This window comes from Nannobrachium achirus (assembly GCF_963921795.1).
Source record: "Nannobrachium achirus genome assembly, chromosome: 7".
Classification (NCBI taxonomy): Eukaryota; Metazoa; Chordata; class Actinopteri; order Myctophiformes; family Myctophidae; genus Nannobrachium; species Nannobrachium achirus.
The window spans coordinates 65,785,398-65,805,387 of record NC_137816.1 but is presented as its reverse complement, the minus strand read 5'-3'; positions in this window follow the sequence as shown (position 1 = coordinate 65,805,387).

The following is a 19,990-nucleotide window of genomic DNA, read 5'->3' as shown; positions in this document are numbered from 1 at the left end:
GTTATTATGTTGTTAAATTACAGTAAAATAACTACAAATGCAACATTTTACAAAATAGTCACTTTAACAAGGTATTATAATAATATTCTCCACACTTGTATTCTCTCCATCTTGACAAAATGGTATAGGTTCCGCATCAATTCATTATTGTTAATTGTGGCACGTTTACTAACATGCCAAGTTTAGCTGCACTTGAACAACCGTTCCAGGCTGCCATATCCAGCCCAAGAAACCGTAGAAAAAATAAAATGTACTTCTTAAAATAAATGTATCATGCCTGTTGCTAAGGTATGGCAACATGACTGGTGTCTTGCACGTGGTAAAGGCGTGCGTGCAAGACACCAGTCATGTTGCCATACCTTAGCTTTTTCTGAATTGACGCCACTGGATCCTTGACCTGAAAAGCAGAACTTTTTTTTTTTGTGCAACAAGCTACTCTTCAACTGCAGGCCAACTGCAGCTCAACTGCTCCACCAGACGACAGACAGTTTGAACAGAGAGTGCTGCTGAGTGACAGCTGGGGTCATGACCTACTTCCTAGATTAAAGCCTGCATGGGCGGAACTGGTTCTGCAATCAGGTCTGGATCACCAGACAGAAGGATGGGAGTTGATCAGGTCTGGATCACCAGACAGGCGGATGGGATCAGGAAGCGGAGCAACGCCTGTTAAAACAGAAGATTGCAGTTCGATTCCCGGCTTCCCCCTTTGAGATAGCGGTGAGGTGTCCATGACCAATACAGGACTGATGAGCAGACGGGTGCCTTGTATGGTTTCCTCCACCTTCGGTGTGTGAACGTGTGTGTGAATTACTCCTTGGTGGCTTTGTACAGCACTAGCCTCGCAAAACAGCCAGACTCTCCCAGGGGAGAGTCTGGGAGTTCTCCATAGACAACGCATTATGCGATGACGTAGTTACTTACTTTGACTGACAGGTCCAGTCAGTAGCCACCAGCGCATCAAAACATCGTCAGCAGAACAGCAAATACGTCTTTTCCAGACAGAAATTCCAAAGGTGCAAACTGTTGTTCGTTTTTAAGTTATGAGATGCCGTTGATTTCAGATAAAACTTCGCTTAATGCAGCTTTTATTTGCGATTTGTGAACTCGCGTCGGACATGGGGTCCGCCATGTTTGTTTACAAAATGCGAGAGCTGTAGCAGCCGCTCGACCAATCAGGAGCGGTGTGAGGCGGGTCGCTCCAAATGCAGCCTTTTGATTGGAAATTAGAAACCCAAGTTTTAATAAAGAGGCTCGATGGGAGGGACACCAGACCGAGAAAGGAAGCACATTGGTGATGACGTAGCTCGGGATGGCCTGCGAGGCTAGTACAGCACTGGTTCCCAATCACTGGGTCGGAACCCATTTGTGGGTCGCGGACACATTTCTATGCATGGGTCCCTTAATTTCTTGTTTCCTACATTTTGCGTTTTATTATTATTATTTCAAAATAAAATAAAACAATCCCCCAAAAGCTAAGATTTTCATTAATAAAGTAATAAATAGGTAATTTAATTAATAAATAAATAAAAATCTAAGAAATTCCATGAATTAGAAAACAAATGTTTAAGAAGTAGTGAAAATAGCCGATCTACAAGCTCACAACTTGTTGCTTCACGATGCGTTGTGAGCTTGTAGATCTGCTGTTTTCACTAGTTTGGGTCACGTCTGGTCTCTCTTTGGAGTCTGGAGTTAAAGGGTTTGGGAGCCACTGCTTTACAGAACCCATGGAAAGGAGCTGTCATTCACTGCTGTCGTCTTACCCCCTTTCTCCTTCGTACAGTGTTTGTATGTGTTGATGACGTGTATTGTATTGTGATGAATTGAACACATAGGACCACAATGCGTTATCCTTTTAGCTTTGATGTCTGATTGTACCACATGCTGTTTACAAGTATTCAACCAATCTGCCCATTAGGGGTGGATTCCGTGGAGAGATAGTTGAGGCATAATTATAAAACATGCTATGATAGTTTGACTCTGATAAATATATTATTTGTAAACAACAACACCTTCTTATTCCTCTATAATCCATCACAAGGAAATAAGACAGGAGAGTGATTCAGAGTGAGAATGGAATGTTTACTATGGAGAGAGAGAATTCAAGACAGGTACAGTACAGAAATAATGGTTCAATGGTTCGTGTTCTCTCTGACAAGTGATGTTTTGACATGAGTATAAGTATGGTCATTTGGTCAGTCAATGGATGACGTTTCAACAGTTCATAGGATGTTTCTGGTCCACAAGTGGGTTCCATATACGTGGCAAAGAGTTCATAGGTTGCTGAAGGGATGTCCTTCCGTCATTTGGTGTCTGCATGACACCAGGCTGAGCCATAACAAAATACCTATCAGACTCTCTCTGGCAAACCCCCCCCCCCCCCCCCCCCCCCCGTGAACTCAGAAGGGAAGGGGTGCAGTCAGCAGAGAGGAGGATTAGGGACAAACTTAACTTCATCCTCCCTCCCATCCACTCCATGGCAAGCTGCAGGATAGGGTGAGCAGTGAGCACCTAAAGTACAGCCAGAGGCTCACTTTACTTTCCCCCCAGAGTATGTATGCATACGGGGAGCGGTACAGACTCTCTTTCATGCCAAATGCCATCAGACATCAGGAGGTTGAGAGTTCTTATGCATTATGCATAAGAACTCTCATTCTCCATGCATAATAGTTCTGTGTTGGCTTGGCTGGCCCTGGTGTGTGTGTGTGATTATGTCCATCTGTATCTGATGTGTTTCCGTTTGTCTGGTAGATTTTATTAATCACATTTATGTATGTGTGCTGCTGTAACGCCTCAATTTAATAATAAAGTACATCTCATCTCATCATACAGTATACAGTAATGCTGCATTCACACTGAGAGAAGCCAAGCTAATGGTTTGCTTGGTAATTCTCTATGCAAACCAAGCTTTTTTTCCAGCTTGGACATTTTAAAAGCTGGTTTGCATAGAGAATGCATTGAATTACAAAGCAAACCATTAGCTTGGCTTTTCTGTATGTGAATGAGGTATCAGGCCCCCCTCAGTTGCCATGTTACATCATTGCTGTCTGCTTGGCAGAAAATATCTCCATATACATTTTTGGTATGTTTTTGTTTTGTAAATAAATGCCCTACTTGATCATACTACTACAGTGTCACACAATAGCATCGAATGGATGAAATTAATTAGTTTTAGTGGAGTAAACATATAATATTTGCCTCTGAAATGTAGTGGAGTAGAAGCAAAAGTACTGAAAATTGGAAATACTCCAGTAAATTAAAAGTAACTCAAATGTGTACTTATGTACAGCACTTGAGTAAATACTTTACATCACTGTAGAAAAGTAGACCAGTTTTGGAGATAATGAGGTTTCCACCCGACGAGACAACTTTCAGAGCGAGCCCTACAACTCTGCATTTCGCTGTGTGTGCAGATATGCATATTTTTGCATGAGCAAATGCAGTCTATTTTTTTTTTAACCAACGGAATGGAAAACGCCCACACAGGCACGCACACACACACACACACACACACACGCGCACGCACACACACACACACACGCACGCACGCACGCACACACGCACACACACACACACACGCACACGCACACGCACACAAACACAAACACACACTCACAGTGTGTGTAAGCATCAATGCCCTAATGAGATGCGCTGGTATGCAAACTGGGGTCTTTTTATTACAGAACCCTGTGGCCCTGGGCTCAGGCCTCCCCATGAGAGCAGGCAGCTACAGAACCGTCTCCGTCTCTTTAACATTATTTTTTTAAAGACATGTTTGTCTGGTGTGCGTGTGTCAAAAAAAAAGGCAGACGAGAAAATGATGTAATTTTTACGAGGTTGAGAGGGTGTGTCGCTTCTGTCTAAGTGCCACATTGGCTGTTTTAACACGGATGGATTTACCACAGGAACCCCACCCACTCAAGCCTGAGTTACACTTTGTCATACGGGTAAAAAAGAAAAAAGAAAAAAGAAGATCTGCAAGCTCACGACATGTCGCGCCTGCGACGCGTCGCAAGCTTGTAGTTCTGTTACTTTGGCCGGCCCGACTCGTTAACCCATTTAGGCCTGAACACATTATGACGCAATATTCTATGCTTTAAATATTGAAAAATAGCAGATATACAAGCTCACAGCGCGGCACCGAGTGCCGCGCTGCGAGCTTGTAGATCTGCTATTTTTGAAAAATTGTGAACATTTGAATTTTGACCCGATTCTATAAGTGTCTTTTGAATCCTTCTAAGATTTTTGAAAAAAAAAAACTATGTTTCTATGTCAGCAATCTGGCCAGCCATCGTCAAAGAAAAGGTCCTTTTCACTTAACTGGAGTTCAGTTAGTCTGTTCTTGAGAGACTACTATGTCAGTGGTGCTCAAACCTTTTCATGTGAAGGACCCCCAAAATGATATTTATTTGGCCACGGACCCCCATTTCAAAATATCTAGTTCCAGGGACCCCCCAGAAGCAAAATTTGAGTTACAAACGTTCGCTTTGAAAATACATCAAAGATTTGCACACATTTTCATGACTTTTTCAAAAATAGCAGATCTACAAGCTCGCAGCGCAGCACTCGGTGCCGTGCTGCGAGCTTGTATATCTGCTATTTTTCACTGGTTAAAGCATTCAATAATTCTAACCCTAAATTAGGGCCCCGGCTGTCTCGTAAAGAGCAGGCACGCCGGGGCTGCTCGGTGACATCACTGTCTGTGCCGGTGATGTAACATGAAAACAGAAAAACCTGCAGCTCTTTTACGACAGAATGAGGCTCTTTGACTGTTTTAAAGATCCATTTACCAGGCCTGCCTCTTCCTGAAGGAAACCCTTTGAACTTGTTTTTACGACGCTCCCCAGATTATCTAGAGAGGAGATACTGTAGGCCCTCTGCATTCCATCACAGTCTGTCTGGACCCACCATGCTGCATGGCACTGGGGGACACCACTAGTACTCAAGCCCTTGTTTTTAGTCTTTTTCTTGATTGATTGAATAATTTATTAACAGTTTGCAAAGAGTACAGAGGTACAGTTATATACACAAATGCTAAAATGGATAACACAAAATGCCCAGAGGTCCCATGTAATCATTTCATCAAGACATACAGCATAAAGACGTACACTACTATACAGGAAATAATAGATACTAAAAGAAGTAAAGTGTATTTACAGAAAAACATCATTTCTTTTGGCAAGCTGGAAGACTTGTCTAGGTCCAGTTGCAGATTGCAGGAGGTCTTTTATGCTCACAGCCTGTCACTGCACCGTGGTGCAGTGTGTGAGCTAAACGTGCAGCACATCACATGCATGATAATCAAATGTCAATAATCATTTATAACAGACAATATCAAAATAATCAAGTGTGCATTATGGAGTTGACAGACAGTTCATGATGGTGGTTGTTTATGTTATACACGTTACAAATAAATACTGCACTACACACACACATCATGCAAACACAGTAGTGATTGAATTATTGCGATATGCCCATATATGAAGATCCCTGATGTCAGCGATATACATCACTGGCCAGATGGCCAAGACAACAAAATCCCTTTTATGCCCATATGTGATGTCATCAATATTGAGCCCATATCTAACAGGACTTCATATGGGAATGCCCATAGACAGCCCATATCTGTGTGGCTGGTTCAGACAGGGATCTCTATGCATGGGCATAAAAAGGATGTACCATATACAGTACATGGATCCCCATATATGGGTACCAGGGGTCTCCATATATGGGTAACTGGCCCGATATACTGGCTATCACTGGCCAGATGGCCAAGAATTGGTGCGTCGCATGTCGCCCTGAGGCGTCTTACTAGTACTGATAAGATTAGGACAGGAAAGACATCAGTTAATGTATATCTTTCTATCATGTTTCTTTCATATCGGTATCATTCACAATAAATTATACTTTCACAATGCATGATGGATCTGGCATGGCAGTTTACGAGGCTGTCTTACATCAATTATCCAAACCTAGTCTCTTTCTTTTTGGCACGTTGAATAATATTGTGACTTTTCTCTTTTGGGTGGAAACCTCATATGTACCGGTACACAACTGTTAAATTGCAGGATTCCAATTCAAAAGCATCACAAAAGTAGCAGATCTACAAGCTGAAAAACACGTCGCTTGTGGATCGGCAACCTTTTATGCTTTCGTGTGACATTGTAAGTATGACCAAGAAGGGCAGTGTTTTTCAACCAGTGGTCCTTGAGGGGGTTCCAGGTGGTCCCCAACATGATGGTTCAACCAGTGGTCCTTGAGGGGGTTCCAGGTGGTCCCCAACAAGATGGTTGTCCTTGAGGGGGTTCCAGGTGGTCCCCAACTAGATGGTTCAACCAGTGTTCCTTGAGGGGGTTCCAGGTGGTCCCCAACATGATGGTTCAACCAGTGGTCCTTGAGGGGGTTCCAGGTGGTCCCCAACATGATGGTTCAACCAGTGTTCCTTGAGGGGGTTCCAGGTGGTCCCCAACTAGATGGTTCAACCAGTGGTCCTTGAGGGGGTTCCAGGTGGTCCCCAACATGATGGTTCAACCAGTGGTCCTTGAGGGGGTTCCAGGTGGTACCCAACTAAATGATGGAGAGTTGGTAAACTAATAGACCCTTATAGATCTTTAACTCTTGAGAGTGTAAAGTGAAACCAAATGGACCCTTTCCAGTCCATTTGGTTTCATGTTATGCTCTCAAGAGTTAAATTATTCTTAAACACCTGCATTACTTAATTTACAAGAAGTCTACACAATTAGACAATGTAGAAGAATTGTTATTTTGATCAACGTATTCATGTTAACTCTCCTATGGTGCCAACATCAATACAGCATGGAATTGTGGGCAATATCATATCCAACGACAACAAAATATTCGTACATTTTGGGTTTGAGAGGCTAGATCTCATCAAATGGCGAATAAATAATGGACCTTGATATTAAAAAGGTTGAAAACCAGTGAAGTATAGGGCATTACTTTACGAGAAAGAAAACATAAAACGAATATCCCTATCCCTAGCCCTATAGCCCTCAGGTCCAGTTCCATGGTATTAGTAGTTATTATCCCTATCCCTAGCCCTATCCCTATAGCCCTCAGGTCCAGTTCCATGGTATTAGTAGTTATTAGCCCTAGCCCTAGCCCTAGCCCTCAGGTCCAGTTCCATGGTATTAGTAGTTATTATTAACCCTAGCCCTATCCCTAGCCCTCAGGTCCAGTTCCATGGTATTAGTAGTTATTAACCCTAACCCTAGCCCTAGCCCTAGCCCTCAGGTCCAGTTCCATGGTATTAGTAGTTATTAACCCTATCCCTAGCCCTAGCCCTCAGGTCCAGTTCCATGGTATTAGTAGTTATTAACCCTAACCCCAGCCCTATCCCTAGCCCTCAGGTCCAGTTCCATGGTATTAGTAGTTATTAACCCTAACCCTAGCCCTAGCCCTATCCCTCAGGTCCAGTTCCATGGTATTAGTAGTTATTAACCCTAACCCCAGCCCTATCCCTAGCCCTCAGGTCCAGTTCCATGGTATTAGTAGTTATTAACCCTAACCCTAGCCCTAGCCCTAGCCCTCAGGTCCAGTTCCATGGTATTAGTAGTTATTAACCCTAACCCCAGCCCTATCCCTAGCCCTCAGGTCCAGTTCCATGGTATTAGTAGTTATTAACCCTAACCCTAGCCCTAGCCCTAGCCCTCAGGTCCAGTTCCATGGTATTAGTAGTTATTAACCCTAACCCTAGCCCTATCCCTAGCCCTCAGGTCCAGTTCCATGGTATTAGTAGTTATTAACCCTAACCCTAGCCCTATCCCTAGCCCTCAGGTCCAGTTCCATGGTATTAGTAGTTATTAACCCTAACCCTAGCCCTATCCCTAGCCCTCAGGTCCAGTTCCATGGTATTAGTAGTTATTAACCCTAACCCTAACCCTAGCCCTAGCCCTCACGTCCAGTTCCATGGTATTAGTAGTTATTAACCCTAACCCTAGCCCTAGCCCTAGCCCTCAGGTCCAGTTCCATGGTATTAGTAGTTATTAACCCTAACCCTAGCCCTAGCCCTAGCCCTCAGGTCCAGTTCCATGGTATTAGTAGTTATTAATCCTAACCCTAGCCCTAGCCCTCAGGTCCAGTTCCATGGTATTAGTAGTTATTAACCCTAACCCTAGCCCTATCCCTAGCCCTCAGGTCCAGTTCCATGGTATTAGTAGTTATTAACCCTAACCCTAGCCCTATCCATAGCCCTCAGGTCCAGTTCCATGGTATTAGTAGTTATTAACCCTAACCCTAGCCCTATCCCTAGCCCTCAGGTCCAGTTCCATGGTATTAGTAGTTATTAACCCTAACCCTAGCCCTAGCCCTAGCCCTCAGGTCCAGTTCCATGGTATTAGTAGTTATTAACCCTAACCCTAGCCCTATCCCTAGCCCTCAGGTCCAGTTCCATGGTATTAGTAGTTATTAACCCTAACCCTAACCCTAGCCCTCAGGTCCAGTTCCATGGTATTAGTAGTTATTAACCCTAACCCTAGCCCTAGCCCTAGCCCTATCCCTCAGGTCCAGTTCCATGGTATTAACCCTAACCCTAACCCTAGCCCTAGCCCTCAGGTCCAGTTCCATGGTATTAGTAGTTATTAACCCTAACCCTAGCCCTAGCCCTAGCCCTCAGGTCCAGTTCCATGGTATTAGTAGTTATTAACCCTAACCCTAGCCCTATCCCTAGCCCTCAGGTCCAGTTCCATGGTATTAGTAGTTATTAACCCTATCCCTAGCCCTAGCCCTCAGGTCCAGTTCCATGGTATTAGTAGTTATTAACCCTAACCCCAGCCCTACCCCTAGCCCTCAGGTCCAGTTCCATGGTATTAGTAGTTATTAACCCTAACCCTAGCCCTAGCCCTAGCCCTCAGGTCCAGTTCCATGGTATTAGTAGTTATTAACCCTAACCCTAGCCCTATCCCTAGCCCTCAGGTCCAGTTCCATGGTATTAGTAGTTATTAACCCTAACCCTAGCCCTATCCCTAGCCCTCAGGTCCAGTTCCATGGTATTAGTAGTTATTAACCCTAACCCTAGCCCTATCCCTAGCCCTCAGGTCCAGTTCCATGGTATTAGTAGTTATTAACCCTAACCCTAACCCTAGCCCTAGCCCTCAGGTCCAGTTCCATGGTATTAGTAGTTATTAACCCTAACCCTAGCCCTAGCCCTAGCCCTCAGGTCCAGTTCCATGGTATTAGTAGTTATTAACCCTAACCCTAGCCCTAGCCCTCAGGTCCAGTTCCATGGTATTAGTAGTTATTAATCCTAACCCTAGCCCTAGCCCTCAGATCCAGTTCCATGGTATTAGTAGTTATTAACCCTAACCCTAGCCCTATCCCTAGCCCTCAGGTCCAGTTCCATGGTATTAGTAGTTATTAACCCTAACCCTAGCCCTATCCCTAGCCCTCAGGTCCAGTTCCATGGTATTAGTAGTTATTAACCCTAACCCTAGCCCTAGCCCTAGCCCTCAGGTCCAGTTCCATGGTATTAGTAGTTATTAACCCTAACCCTAGCCCTAGCCCTAGCCCTCAGGTCCAGTTCCATGGTATTAGTAGTTATTAACCCTAACCCTAGCCCTATCCCTAGCCCTCAGGTCCAGTTCCATGGTATTAGTAGTTATTAACCCTAACCCTAACCCTAACCCTAGCCCTCAGGTCCAGTTCCATGGTATTAGTAGTTATTAACCCTAACCCTAGCCCTAGCCCTAGCCCTCAGGTCCAGTTCCATGGTATTAGTAGTTATTAACCCTAACCCTAGCCCTAGCCCTAGCCCTATCCCTCAGGTCCAGTTCCATGGTATTAACCCTAACCCTAACCCTAGCCCTAGCCCTCAGGTCCAGTTCCATGGTATTAGTAGTTATTAACCCTAACCCTAGCCCTAGCCCTAGCCCTCAGGTCCAGTTCCATGGTATTAGTAGTTATTAACCCTAACCCTAGCCCTATCCCTAGCCCTCAGGTCCAGTTCCATGGTATTAGTAGTTATTAACCCTAACCCTAGCCCTATCCCTAGCCCTCAGGTCCAGTTCCATGGTATTAGTAGTTATTAACCCTAACCCTAGCCCTAGCCCTAGCCCTCAGGTCCAGTTCCATGGTATTAGTAGTTATTAACCCTAACCCCAGCCCTATCCCTAGCCCTCAGGTCCAGTTCCATGGTATTAGTAGTTATTAACCCTAACCCTAGCCCTAGCCCTATCCCTCAGGTCCAGTTCCATGGTATTAGTAGTTATTAACCCTAACCCCAGCCCTATCCCTAGCCCTCAGGTCCAGTTCCATGGTATTAGTAGTTATTAACCCTAACCCTAGCCCTAGCCCTAGCCCTCAGGTCCAGTTCCATGGTATTAGTAGTTATTAACCCTAACCCCAGCCCTATCCCTAGCCCTCAGGTCCAGTTCCATGGTATTAGTAGTTATTAACCCTAACCCTAGCCCTAGCCCTAGCCCTCAGGTCCAGTTCCATGGTATTAGTAGTTATTAACCCTAACCCTAGCCCTATCCCTAGCCCTCAGGTCCAGTTCCATGGTATTAGTAGTTATTAACCCTAACCCTAGCCCTATCCCTAGCCCTCAGGTCCAGTTCCATGGTATTAGTAGTTATTAACCCTAACCCTAGCCCTATCCCTAGCCCTCAGGTCCAGTTCCATGGTATTAGTAGTTATTAACCCTAACCCTAACCCTAGCCCTAGCCCTCACGTCCAGTTCCATGGTATTAGTAGTTATTAACCCTAACCCTAGCCCTAGCCCTAGCCCTCAGGTCCAGTTCCATGGTATTAGTAGTTATTAACCCTAACCCTAGCCCTAGCCCTAGCCCTCAGGTCCAGTTCCATGGTATTAGTAGTTATTAATCCTAACCCTAGCCCTAGCCCTCAGGTCCAGTTCCATGGTATTAGTAGTTATTAACCCTAACCCTAGCCCTATCCCTAGCCCTCAGGTCCAGTTCCATGGTATTAGTAGTTATTAACCCTAACCCTAGCCCTATCCATAGCCCTCAGGTCCAGTTCCATGGTATTAGTAGTTATTAACCCTAACCCTAGCCCTATCCCTAGCCCTCAGGTCCAGTTCCATGGTATTAGTAGTTATTAACCCTAACCCTAGCCCTAGCCCTAGCCCTCAGGTCCAGTTCCATGGTATTAGTAGTTATTAACCCTAACCCTAGCCCTATCCCTAGCCCTCAGGTCCAGTTCCATGGTATTAGTAGTTATTAACCCTAACCCTAACCCTAGCCCTCAGGTCCAGTTCCATGGTATTAGTAGTTATTAACCCTAACCCTAGCCCTAGCCCTAGCCCTCAGGTCCAGTTCCATGGTATTAGTAGTTATTAACCCTAACCCTAGCCCTCAGGTCCAGTTCCATGGTATTAGTAGTTATTAACCCTAACCCTAGCCCTAGCCCTATCCCTCAGGTCCAGTTCCATGGTATTAGTAGTTATTAACCCTAACCCTAGCCCTCAGGTCCAGTTCCATGGTATTAGTAGTTATTAACCCTAACCCTAGCCCTAGCCCTATCCCTCAGGTCCAGTTCCATGGTATTAGTAGTTATTAACCCTAACCCTAGCCCTAGCCCTAGCCCTCAGGTCCAGTTCCATGGTATTAGTAGTTATTAACCCTAACCCTAGCCCTAGCCCTAGCCCTCAGGTCCAGTTCCATGGTATTAGTAGTTATTAACCCTAACCCTAGCCCTAGCCCTAGCCCTCAGGTCCAGTTCCATGGTATTAGTAGTTATTAACCCTAACCCTAGCCCTAGCCCTCAGGTCCAGTTCCATGGTATTAGTAGTTATTAACCCTAACCCTAGCCCTAGCCCTAGCCCTATCCCTCAGGTCCAGTTCCATGGTATTAACCCTAACCCTAACCCTAGCCCTAGCCCTCAGGTCCAGTTCCATGGTATTAGTAGTTATTAACCCTAACCCTAGCCCTAGCCCTAGCCCTCAGGTCCAGTTCCATGGTATTAGTAGTTATTAACCCTAACCCTAACCCTAGCCCTCAGGTCCAGTTCCATGGTATTAGTAGTTATTAACCCTAACCCTAGCCCTAGCCCTAGCCCTATCCCTCAGGTCCAGTTCCATGGTATTAACCCTAACCCTAACCCTAGCCCTAGCCCTCAGGTCCAGTTCCATGGTATTAGTAGTTATTAACCCTAACCCTAGCCCTAGCCCTAGCCCTCAGGTCCAGTTCCATGGTATTAGTAGTTATTAACCCTAACCCTAGCCCTATCCCTAGCCCTCAGGTCCAGTTCCATGGTATTAGTAGTTATTAACCCTATCCCTAGCCCTAGCCCTCAGGTCCAGTTCCATGGTATTAGTAGTTATTAACCCTAACCCCAGCCCTATCCCTAGCCCTCAGGTCCAGTTCCATGGTATTAGTAGTTATTAACCCTAACCCTAGCCCTAGCCCTAGCCCTCAGGTCCAGTTCCATGGTATTAGTAGTTATTAACCCTAACCCTAGCCCTATCCCTAGCCCTCAGGTCCAGTTCCATGGTATTAGTAGTTATTAACCCTAACCCTAGCCCTATCCCTAGCCCTCAGGTCCAGTTCCATGGTATTAGTAGTTATTAACCCTAACCCTAGCCCTATCCCTAGCCCTCAGGTCCAGTTCCATGGTATTAGTAGTTATTAACCCTAACCCTAACCCTAGCCCTAGCCCTCAGGTCCAGTTCCATGGTATTAGTAGTTATTAACCCTAACCCTAGCCCTAGCCCTAGCCCTCAGGTCCAGTTCCATGGTATTAGTAGTTATTAACCCTAACCCTAGCCCTAGCCCTCAGGTCCAGTTCCATGGTATTAGTAGTTATTAATCCTAACCCTAGCCCTAGCCCTCAGATCCAGTTCCATGGTATTAGTAGTTATTAACCCTAACCCTAGCCCTATCCCTAGCCCTCAGGTCCAGTTCCATGGTATTAGTAGTTATTAACCCTAACCCTAGCCCTATCCCTAGCCCTCAGGTCCAGTTCCATGGTATTAGTAGTTATTAACCCTAACCCTAGCCCTAGCCCTAGCCCTCAGGTCCAGTTCCATGGTATTAGTAGTTATTAACCCTAACCCTAGCCCTAGCCCTAGCCCTCAGGTCCAGTTCCATGGTATTAGTAGTTATTAACCCTAACCCTAGCCCTATCCCTAGCCCTCAGGTCCAGTTCCATGGTATTAGTAGTTATTAACCCTAACCCTAACCCTAACCCTAGCCCTCAGGTCCAGTTCCATGGTATTAGTAGTTATTAACCCTAACCCTAGCCCTAGCCCTAGCCCTCAGGTCCAGTTCCATGGTATTAGTAGTTATTAACCCTAACCCTAGCCCTAGCCCTAGCCCTATCCCTCAGGTCCAGTTCCATGGTATTAACCCTAACCCTAACCCTAGCCCTAGCCCTCAGGTCCAGTTCCATGGTATTAGTAGTTATTAACCCTAACCCTAGCCCTAGCCCTAGCCCTCAGGTCCAGTTCCATGGTATTAGTAGTTATTAACCCTAACCCTAGCCCTATCCCTAGCCCTCAGGTCCAGTTCCATGGTATTAGTAGTTATTAACCCTAACCCTAGCCCTATCCCTAGCCCTCAGGTCCAGTTCCATGGTATTAGTAGTTATTAACCCTAACCCTAGCCCTAGCCCTAGCCCTCAGGTCCAGTTCCATGGTATTAGTAGTTATTAACCCTAACCCTAGCCCTAGCCCTAGCCCTCAGGTCCAGTTCCATGGTATTAGTAGTTATTAACCCTAACCCTAGCCCTAGCCCTAGCCCTCAGGTCCAGTTCCATGGTATTAGTAGTTATTAACCCTAACCCTAGCCCTAGCCCTAGCCCTCAGGTCCAGTTCCATGGTATTAGTAGTTATTAACCCTAACCCTAGCCCTAGCCCTATCCCTCAGGTCCAGTTCCATGGTATTAGTAGTTATTAACCCTAACCCTAGCCCTAGCCCTAGCCCTCAGGTCCAGTTCCATGGTATTAGTAGTTATTAACCCTAACCCTAGCCCTAGCCCTAGCCCTCAGGTCCAGTTCCATGGTATTAGTAGTTATTAACCCTAACCCTAGCCCTAGCCCTAGCCCTCAGGTCCAGTTCCATGGTATTAGTAGTTATTAACCCTAACCCTAGCCCTAGCCCTATCCCTCAGGTCCAGTTCCATGGTATTAGTAGTTATTAACCCTAACCCTAGCCCTAGCCCTAGCCCTCAGGTCCAGTTCCATGGTATTAGTAGTTATTAACCCTAGCCCTATCCCTAGCCCTCAGGTCCAGTTCCATGGTATTAGTAGTTATTAACCCTATCCCTAGCCCTAGCCCTCAGGTCCAGTTCCATGGTATTAGTAGTTATTAACCCTAACCCCAGCCCTATCCCTAGCCCTCAGGTCCAGTTCCATGGTATTAGTAGTTATTAACCCTAACCCTAGCCCTAGCCCTAGCCCTCAGGTCCAGTTCCATGGTATTAGTAGTTATTAACCCTAACCCTAGCCCTATCCCTAGCCCTCAGGTCCAGTTCCATGGTATTAGTAGTTATTAACCCTAACCCTAGCCCTAGCCCTAGCCCTCAGGTCCAGTTCCATGGTATTAGTAGTTATTAACCCTAACCCTAGCCCTAGCCCTAGCCCTCAGGTCCAGTTCCATGGTATTAGTAGTTAGTAACCCTAACCCTAACCCTAACCCTAGCCCTCAGGTCCAGTTCCATGGTATTAGTAGTTATTAACCCTAACCCTAGCCCTAGCCCTAGCCCTCAGGTCCAGTTCCATGGTATTAGTAGTTATTAACCCTAACCCTAGCCCTCAGGTCCAGTTCCATGGTATTAGTAGTTATTAACCCTAACCCTAGCCCTAGCCCTATCCCTCAGGTCCAGTTCCATGGTATTAGTAGTTATTAACCCTAACCCTAGCCCTCAGGTCCAGTTCCATGGTATTAGTAGTTATTAACCCTAACCCTAGCCCTAGCCCTATCCCTCAGGTCCAGTTCCATGGTATTAGTAGTTATTAACCCTAACCCTAGCCCTAGCCCTAGCCCTCAGGTCCAGTTCCATGGTATTAGTAGTTATTAACCCTAACCCTAGCCCTAGCCCTAGCCCTCAGGTCCAGTTCCATGGTATTAGTAGTTATTAACCCTAACCCTAGCCCTAGCCCTAGCCCTCAGGTCCAGTTCCATGGTATTAGTAGTTATTAACCCTAACCCTAGCCCTAGCCCTCAGGTCCAGTTCCATGGTATTAGTAGTTATTAACCCTAACCCTAGCCCTAGCCCTATCCCTCAGGTCCAGTTCCATGGTATTAGTAGTTATTAACCCTAACCCTAGCCCTATCCCTAGCCCTCAGGTCCAGTTCCATGGTATTAGTAGTTATTAACCCTAACCCTAACCCTAACCCTAGCCCTCAGGTCCAGTTCCATGGTATTAGTAGTTATTAACCCTAACCCTAGCCCTAGCCCTAGCCCTCAGGTCCAGTTCCATGGTATTAGTAGTTATTAACCCTAACCCTAGCCCTCAGGTCCAGTTCCATGGTATTAGTAGTTATTAACCCTAACCCTAGCCCTAGCCCTAGCCCTCAGGTCCAGTTCCATGGTATTAGTAACCCTAACCCTAGCCCTCAGGTCCAGTTCCATGGTATTAGTAGTTATTAACCCTAACCCTAACCCTAACCCTAGCCCTCAGGTCCAGTTCCATTGTATTAGTAGTTATTAACCCTAACCCTAGCCCTAGCCCTAGCCCTCAGGTCCAGTTCCATGGTATTAGTAGTTATTAACCCTAACCCTAGCCCTCAGGTCCAGTTCCATGGTATTAGTAGTTATTAACCCTAACCCTAGCCCTAGCCCTATCCCTCAGGTCCAGTTCCATGGTATTAGTAGTTATTAACCCTAACCCTAGCCCTAGCCCTAGCCCTCAGGTCCAGTTCCATGGTATTAGTAGTTATTAACCCTAACCCTAGCCCTAGCCCTAGCCCTATCCCTCAGGTCCAGTTCCATGGTATTAACCCTAACCCTAACCCTAGCCCTAGCCCTCAGGTCCAGTTCCATGGTATTAGTAGTTATTAACCCTAACCCTAGCCCTAGCCCTAGCCCTCAGGTCCAGTTCCATGGTATTAGTAGTTATTAACCCTAACCCTAGCCCTATCCCTAGCCCTCAGGTCCAGTTCCATGGTATTAGTAGTTATTAACCCTAACCCTAGCCCTAGCCCTAGCCCTCAGGTCCAGTTCCATGGTATTAGTAGTTATTAACCCTAACCCTAGCCCTAGCCCTAGCCCTCAGGTCCAGTTCCATGGTATTAGTAGTTATTAACCCTAACCCTAGCCCTAGCCCTAGCCCTCAGGTCCAGTTCCATGGTATTAGTAGTTATTAACCCTAACCCTAGCCCTAGCCCTATCCCTCAGGTCCAGTTCCATGGTATTAGTAGTTATTAACCCTAACCCTAGCCCTAGCCCTAGCCCTCAGGTCCAGTTCCATGGTATTAGTAGTTATTAACCCTAGCCCTATCCCTAGCCCTCAGGTCCAGTTCCATGGTATTAGTAGTTATTAACCCTATCCCTAGCCCTAGCCCTCAGGTCCAGTTCCATGGTATTAGTAGTTATTAACCCTAACCCCAGCCCTATCCCTAGCCCTCAGGTCCAGTTCCATGGTATTAGTAGTTATTAACCCTAACCCTAGCCCTAGCCCTAGCCCTCAGGTCCAGTTCCATGGTATTAGTAGTTATTAACCCTAACCCTAGCCCTATCCCTAGCCCTCAGGTCCAGTTCCATGGTATTAGTAGTTATTAACCCTAACCCTAGCCCTAGCCCTAGCCCTCAGGTCCAGTTCCATGGTATTAGTAGTTATTAACCCTAACCCTAGCCCTAGCCCTAGCCCTCGGGTCCAGTTCCATGGTATTAGTAGTTAGTAACCCTAACCCTAACCCTAACCCTAGCCCTCAGGTCCAGTTCCATGGTATTAGTAGTTATTAACCCTAACCCTAGCCCTAGCCCTAGCCCTCAGGTCCAGTTCCATGGTTTTAGTAGTTATTAACCCTAACCCTAGCCCTCAGGTCCAGTTCCATGGTATTAGTAGTTATTAACCCTAACCCTAGCCCTAGCCCTATCCCTCAGGTCCAGTTCCATGGTATTAGTAGTTATTAACCCTAACCCTAGCCCTCAGGTCCAGTTCCATGGTATTAGTAGTTATTAACCCTAACCCTAGCCCTAGCCCTATCCCTCAGGTCCAGTTCCATGGTATTAGTAGTTATTAACCCTAACCCTAGCCCTAGCCCTAGCCCTCAGGTCCAGTTCCATGGTATTAGTAGTTATTAACCCTAACCCTAGCCCTAGCCCTAGCCCTCAGGTCCAGTTCCATGGTATTAGTAGTTATTAACCCTAACCCTAGCCCTAGCCCTAGCCCTCAGGTCCAGTTCCATGGTATTAGTAGTTATTAACCCTAACCCTAGCCCTAGCCCTCAGGTCCAGTTCCATGGTATTAGTAGTTATTAACCCTAACCCTAGCCCTAGCCCTATCCCTCAGGTCCAGTTCCATGGTATTAGTAGTTATTAACCCTAACCCTAGCCCTAGCCCTAGCCCTCAGGTCCAGTTCCATGGTATTAGTAGTTATTAACCCTAACCCTAGCCCTAGCCCTCAGGTCCAGTTCCATGGTATTAGTAGTTATTAACCCTAGCCCTAGCCCTATCCCTAGCCCTCAGGTCCAGTTCCATGGTATTAGTAGTTATTAACCCTATCCCTAGCCCTAGCCCTCAGGTCCAGTTCCATGGTATTAGTAGTTATTAACCCTAACCCCAGCCCTATCCCTAGCCCTCAGGTCCAGTTCCATGGTATTAGTAGTTATTAACCCTAACCCTAGCCCTAGCCCTAGCCCTCAGGTCCAGTTCCATGGTATTAGTAGTTATTAACCCTAACCCTAGCCCTATCCCTAGCCCTCAGGTCCAGTTCCATGGTATTAGTAGTTATTAACCCTAACCCTAGCCCTCAGGTCCAGTTCCATGGTATTAGTAGTTATTAACCCTAACCCTAGCCCTAGCCCTATCCCTCAGGTCCAGTTCCATGGTATTAGTAGTTATTAACCCTAACCCTAGCCCTAGCCCTAGCCCTCAGGTCCAGTTCCATGGTATTAGTAGTTATTAACCCTAACCCTAGCCCTAGCCCTAGCCCTCAGGTCCAGTTCCATGGTATTAGTAGTTATTAACCCTAACCCTAGCCCTAGCCCTCAGGTCCAGTTCCATGGTATTAGTAGTTATTAACCCTAACCCTAGCCCTAGCCCTCAGGTCCAGTTCCATGGTATTAGTAGTTATTAACCCTAACCCTAGCCCTAGCCCTATCCCTCAGGTCCAGTTCCATGGTATTAGTAGTTATTAACCCTAACCCTAGCCCTAGCCCTAGCCCTCAGGTCCAGTTCCATGGTATTAGTAGTTATTAACCCTAACCCTAGCCCTAGCCCTAGCCCTCAGGTCCAGTTCCATGGTATTAGTAGTTATTAACCCTAGCCCTAGCCCTATCCCTAGCCCTCAGGTCCAGTTCCATGGTATTAGTAGTTATTAACCCTATCCCTAGCCCTAGCCCTCAGGTCCAGTTCCATGGTATTAGTAGTTATTAACCCTAACCCCAGCCCTATCCCTAGCCCTCAGGTCCAGTTCCATGGTATTAGTAGTTATTAACCCTAACCCTAGCCCTAGCCCTAGCCCTCAGGTCCAGTTCCATGGTATTAGTAGTTATTAACCCTAACCCTAGCCCTATCCCTAGCCCTCAGGTCCAGTTCCATGGTATTAGTAGTTATTAACCCTAACCCTAGCCCTATCCCTAGCCCTCAGGTCCAGTTCCATGGTATTAGTAGTTATTAACCCTAACCCTTTCCCTAGCCCTAGCCCTCAGGTCCAGTTCCATGGTATTAGTAGTTATTAACCCTAACCCTAGCCCTAGCCCTAGCCCTCAGGTCCAGTTCCATGGTATTAGTAGTTATTAACCCTAACCCTAGCCCTAGCCCTAGCCCTCAGGTCCAGTTCCATGGTATTAGTAGTTATTAACCCTAAAGCTCTGTCCACACCGGCGAATTAGCGAAAGCGACGTGAATAAGCGAACCAAAAAGGCGAAGAATTCGCCATTCGCCCTTTTCCATACACACCAAAAAGCGACGCGAATATGCGTATAATATTCGCTTAATTCGTCTAAAAACGAGGGGGCGATATCTGCCTGCATAGCCACAGGAGAAAGGAGGAGAACGGAGACAGGGAAACAAATAAAACAATGGAAACTATATCCTCAAGTGATGATGAGACCTGGCCGTGGTTGTTAGCCTATTAAATAAGAAAAAGAACAGAAGAGACAAGTGACAACACGCGTTCTCCGTTCCCCCTCCCCTCAGCTCCGGCCGGGGGCAGAGTAGACACTAGACAGGGTCGGTCAGTGTTTTATCATGTCAATCATTATGTGTATTACCCGAGAGGACCCAAGAGGACCCGTACTGTGTGTGTACTTTCTGCTTTTTATGCAAACTGTAAAGCAATCAATCAATGTGTGTGTGTGTGTGCGCGCGCTGGCGTGCGCTATAAGGAACGGACTACTGGAGTTCTGTTTAACGTGTGTGCTGTGTTTAGGCTGGCCTGACCTAGGATCATGGTCTGTTAGCCGTGAGTCAGCGAGATGAATGGCTGTGTAACAGTGAGATGATAATGCTGGTCTAGGATCAGTTTAACAGCAGGGGGAAAAGATATTGGTGCGTGCGTAATGCATGCGTGATGCGTAGCCTGCTGCCAGGATGATGAGAAAGCAGCCGCGACCGCGTACAAGTTAAACCATGACTTACCTCTCTGTAGTTAGAAAATAGCCTAAAAGTATTCCTTTTAATCTCTGGCTTTTGTTTCGATCTTAATATTATAGATTCCTTGGTAGCCTTCTTCTGCCTGTCAATCAGTTAACAGCGCACGCTGCACGGCTGCAGTGAGTTACATGAAAGAGGGTTTTAATAATGATTAAATGGTCGGGTCTCTCGGAAATAAAAGGATCTCGGTCTGTAAAAAAAGAGAGTCAGTGTAAAGTAACTAAAAGTAGCCTACATTTACTTGAGTAGCCTGT